The following is a 6,000-nucleotide window of genomic DNA, read 5'->3' as shown; positions in this document are numbered from 1 at the left end:
ACCACAACAAGATGTGACATGGACTCGACTAAGCATTGCTGGAGTATACTGACACCATGAATCCTGCAGGGCTGTCCATAAATCGGTAAAAGTACGAGAGGGTGGTGACTACTTCTGAAAAGCACGTTGCAAGGCATCCCAGATATGCTCAATAATGGTCATGTTTGGAGTGTTTGGTGGCCAGCGAAACTGTTTAAACTCAGAAGAGTGTTCTGGAGTCACTCCAAAGCAATTCTGGACGTGTGGGGTGGATGCAGGTGATCAGACAGGATGCTTACGTACGTGTCACGTATCAGAGTCGTATCTAGACGTATCAAGGGTCCCATATCATTCCAACTGCACATGGCCCACACCATTGCAGAGCCTCCACCATTTGAGCATTCCACTTCTGACATGCAGTGTCCATGCATTCATGAGGTTGTCTCCCTATCCGTACATGTCTATCCGCTCGATCCAATTTGAAATGAGACTCGTCCGACCACGCAACATATTTCCAATCGTCAACTGTTCAATGTCGGTGCTGACGGGCTCAGGTGAGGCGTAAAGCTTTGTGTCGTGCTGTCATCCGATGATGGTCCGTTGAATGGTCCGTGCGCTGACACTTCTTGATGGCCCAGCACTGAAATCTGCAACAATTTGCGGAAAGTTTCCACTTCTGTCACGTTGAACGATTCTCTTCAGTCGTCGTTGGTCCGTTCTTGCAGGATCTTTTTCCGGCCGCAGCGGAGATTTGATGTTTTACCGGATTTCTGATATTCACGGTACAGTTGTGAAATGGTCGTATGGGAAAATCCCCACTTCATCGCTGCCTCGGAGATGCTGCGTCCCACCGCTCGTGTGCCGACCGTAGCAACACGTTCAAACTCACTTGAATCTTGATAACCTGCCATTACAGCGGCTGTAACCGATCTGACAAATGCCCCAGACACTTGTTGTCTTATGTAGGCGTTGCCGACCGCAGCACGGTATTCTGAAGTGTTGTATATCTCCGTACTTGAATATGCGTGCCTATACCAGTATCTTTGGCGCTTCAGTGTAGCCGGCCGGAGTGGCCGTGCGGTTCTAGGCGCTACAGTGTGGAGCCGAGCGACCGCTACGATCGCAGGTTCGAATCCTGCCTCGGGCTTAGATGTGTGTGATGTCCTTAGCTTAGTTAGGTTTAATTAGTTCTAATTTCTAGGCGACTGATGACCTCAGAAGATAAGTCGCATAGTGCTCAGAGCCATTTGAACCATTTTTGAGATTCAGTGTCGTGTAAGACAATCCATGCCTTCAACGAAGACTCTGAAAGATTTGTGTTTTTCAATAGAACTTGATGAAAACGTTGGTGAACACCCAAGAAATAATTTACACAACAGTATATCTTTTTATATACAAGTCCCGTGTACCTCAGGGTATTACCAAACGTGAAACCAAGGCCAAATCCGGAAACGGTATATGTGGTCAGCAGCCCGTCCGTCTCCCACATCGCTCCATTGCCTCCTTCTCCCCACCACAAAGCACCACCCCCTCATACATATAAAGTGAATATTACATTAATGAAACAGACAAACTGGAGGGACGGATCCCTGACTGGAAATGGAGGGAAAGCGCCCTATGAACATGTGTCCGAAAATGGATGCTGCGCGTGCAACGACAATAAGTCTTCATGGTACACTAAAGAGGCGAATTGCTGCCTGTTTCTGACAGCTTAATTTAATAATTATGCCCACCTTATTAAGCTTCATAGTATGGTGAATAAAAAAACACAAATTTACATTAAAACTAAATATTTCAAGAAAAATGAAAAATGTTTGCACCCTAGCAGCTCTTATCTGAACAATGTATCCCATTTTAGCGTAAACACGATACCGCGAACTCGCCACGCAGATTTGCTAATAGAATGCGGAGTGCGGTAAGAGTCAGCGCGGACATGTGACACTATGAATGGATAAGTAAGAGCATTTGTCATAGACTGAAGATCTATGTTTGTAACAATCATGCCAAACCTGTCGGGGAAAACGTAGATGTTGAAAGACTTCGACTGTCCTGGCCGACTTGTCTAACAAGTGCGCAATTGCGTCGTTCCCCAATCTCTTGGTTTCCGTAAAATATAGCTTTTCCAAAATTCTGCACTGTCGCATTTATCTCGGTGTAGCCGTGCACTGATATGTCTCGCAGAGCTCAAGGACTTGTAAGAGCCAATCAGAGCCTTGGCGCGAATTTAATTTAGCGAGAGCACGGTGCGTTGGAACTGACATCACTCTGGGCTACGTTGTGGTACGGTACAGTCACTGACCTGCCGTTTCATCATGCTGCAGCACATAAACGGGTGAGATCTCTTTATGCTCTTGGCTGAAGCGCGTTTTCACACTTGTTTCACTTAAGGTTTCCAGCTGCGCGTGTTATTTCAGGTTCGTGTTTCTCGCATTGTAATTTGTCTCACAGTATGTTTATTTAGTATGTTATGGAACACATTATTCCTTCGTGTAAGGTTCGGAAATATTGGTGCAAGTGGATAAACATATACAGTTACTCTTCTTTCATATGTGACCCCTCGTGCAGAGGACTCCCTCTCTCTCTCATTTGTTAGCAGGAAGATTGTGTTGATGATCTTATTTCTTTAATTGTGTAGTAAAATAAGAAATTTAAAGGCTTTTGTGTAGAATTCGAGACGGAGTGCAGTCGTTCATTTACCGCTGCCTCTTGAGTAACCAAATTATTTTTATATTAGATGGTCGTTGCAAAAAGTATCAGCATTCGTCTACGCACTATATTAGAATTTCCCTTTGCGTGAACATGAAACCACGTGACTTTGATAATTCACGACTAGTCCCACTTAAGGGCTCTTTTGCTACAAGTAATGCACTCGCTTTGTAGAGTTACGCATTATGCTTCATCTTACGTAACGTTTCAGCTCCGTAGTATGAACTGTTGCGGTTTCACGCTGAATACAGCTCCGCCACCAACAACTCACATCAGTACTCTACATAATTTCGTCGATAATTTTTAGGGTTGAATATTTCATTTTCTTGTACATTTAGATACAGATAGTACAAGCTGCAAAGACATTTGCACTGCACGAGTGTTTTTTTCTATGATGGAATTCATTACACGAAGGAGCCATTGGTCTTATAGATTTCCATGCTATGTCTAATAAATCACTTTCCTTCAGAAACACATATATGAAACCTGTATTGTGCTTTAGGAAAATTTAACTTTTTGTGGCTAAATTGTGTCGCGTCAGATAGCCCTATCACAGGCTTGAGGCTCGAACTGGTTATTTGTTGTTTCAATATTTCAGTTAGTCATTTAAGTAAATTTATATGAGGTGCGACAATAAAGTAATGAGACTGATGTGACAAAAAATGTTGCTTACCGTTTTAGTCAAGTTTAGTGTTGTCTCCTTCACAGTAGTTCCCTTCTGTGATTTCGTATTAGTTCCCTTCTGATTGCACACAATTTTTCCAGCGCTTCTGCAATTGATGGTAACATTTCTGGAACTCATCTTCTGTAATATCCTCCAAGACCCTCGTCACACCTTTGTGGACATCTTGTGTTGTTTGAAAATGGTGTCTCTTGACCGCCGTTTTGATTCTTGGAAATAGAAAAAATTAGCACGGAGTGATATCTGGTGAATAAGGTGGCTGTAGTAGTAATGAAATTTGTTTTGAGGTTAAAAATTGCTGTACTGACAACGCAGTATGGGATGGCGCATTATCATGATGCAGAATCCAATTATCAGCAATGTTGGCACGGACATGAAGAGCTCTTTTACGAAGTCTTCCTAAAATTTCTTTGTAGTTATAAATATTGGTTAACTGTTTGTCCAGGGGCATCCACTCTTTATGAACAATTCCCTTGGAATCAAAGAAGCACACAAGCATGCATTTCACTTTTGACTTTGACATGCGAGCTATTTTAGGTCTGGGTGATCAGTTTGAGCACCATTGCGAACTTTGGCGTTTTGTCTCTGGATCGTACTGAAAAAACCAACTTTCATCACCAGTGATAACACGGCTTAACAATTCTGGATTGATTTGCGTTTGTTCTAACAGATCGGCTGCCACTTTTTCCCGTGTATCTCGCTGTTGTGGTGTGAGATTTTTGGGGAGCATTTTTGCAAAAATCTTTCTCATACCAAGATCTTCAGTTATTATTAGACGAACCGTTTCTCTGTTGATGTTCAGTTCTTCTGCAATCATTTCCATGGATAGTCTTAGATCAGATCGTACGAGTTCACGCACCCTGGCAAAGTTGACATCCAACTGTAAGGCTGATGGTCGTCCACTGCGATCTTCATCTTCAACTTTTCGTTCTGCCTTCACTAAACAGTTTATGCCAAGGAAAAACTTGAGCTCTTGACATAACCCCCTCTCCAAAAGCCTTCTGAAGCTTACCGTTAGTTGTCGTTGCCTTTTCACCCAATTTAACACAAAAAGAAATGCTATACCGTTGCGCAATATTATGCAGTTCCATTTCTGTGACGAGAGACACAAATATGTGTTAACTTATTACAGCACAACTCACGACTGAGCAGTTGCATCAATGTGCCGCTTGGACTAGAAGCAGCTTATAGACCAAGGTCAAAAATATTGTGCCTACACAAGCCTGCAGGGTTGCCACATCTTGCAAAGAATATCAGTCTCATTACTTTATTCTCGCACCTCATAAGACGATGGTTATCTTTCAACGTTTCGTCGAATATGAATGGACTTTTATTTTACTATCGTCGCAAATAGTAAATGAAGGTACATCCAAAGTGGGTAAATGATCCTGTTCTATAAATGCAATATTGTGACCTTGAACTTTCAGATCTGGCATATAATTTTACGACAGCAACAGATGAGTCATGTATCACTAGGTTTAACATATTACAGTGACCGATAGTCGTAATTATCCTAACATTTTTACCAACTAATGTCAATATGTTTTGCTACAACCTGTAAAAAGTAATGACTGTCATTTACTGTAAACTATAAAATCAATATTGGGATACGATTGCTCTTAAATGCTCGAGAACAATAAAAATGACAAGTTTCATAAATTTTTGATTAAACATTTACAAGTAAATTGTCACATTTTCACCTAGTAAAACTTTCGTAACCCCAGTTATAGCCTAATCATTACGAGAGTGTGCAGTGTTTCAAGGAAGTACATAATATCAGATAGCAGGAATGTTATGACATGATAACTTCCGTTATCATATTGATGTCAGAGTTTCTGTTTACTGATTAATCGACGTTCTCCCACAAAAGAAATTTCGTGCCTACTATCACTAATAGACAAGGCTGTGGGCACTAAATTTCAGAGTGACGTGTGGTGCCGCATCAGCGATAAAAAAGTTAGTCATTTAATTCTCGTGAAGAAATAAAAGCTGACCTTTACCCATTAGTGTTTTGCTTGTGGAGTTCATCAAAGGTAGTAGTCTATAGTCAAAAATTTAATCACTCACATTGTGGATATTTGTGCACTTGTTAAAGCAGGAAGAACATAAAACTTCGAATTAGCGTCTAAGTGGCTTTCTTCTGTTAGAAGTTAGTATTGATGGAGGGTAGAGGTCTGAAGTGTTAGCGTAGGCTAACGATCCGTACATGTTCGACTTGGAGATTGAATATTATTCACGATTATATACCTTTGTACTAGATGTCAATGAAGATTTATATTCGCGTCTGAACTGGATGTCACATTATTAAGGTAAAAAAATGCATTATGTGGTTTGCAACAAATCTTTCCTTTGCTAACCATATGCCTATTAGCAGTTAGTGGCTTTAGTAGTTAGAATCTTTTATTTAGGTGGCAGTATTGACGCTGGCTTTATTGCAGTACTTCACATAATGAAGGTTTTTGTGAGGTAAGGGCTTAATGAAATGTATAGGTTATTATTAGGATTTCCTTTTGATCAGAGACATTCTTTTGAATTAATTATTTGAAGTCAGGTTATCTTTTTTTTTTTGAGCAGTCAGATTGCGTTGCGCTAGGATATTGTGGGTCTAGTCATTCAGCAATTTAAGTACAGCC

Source organism: Schistocerca cancellata, chromosome 3 (assembly GCF_023864275.1).
Source record: "Schistocerca cancellata isolate TAMUIC-IGC-003103 chromosome 3, iqSchCanc2.1, whole genome shotgun sequence".
Classification (NCBI taxonomy): Eukaryota; Metazoa; Arthropoda; class Insecta; order Orthoptera; family Acrididae; genus Schistocerca; species Schistocerca cancellata.
This window is presented reverse-complemented; position numbering follows the sequence as displayed.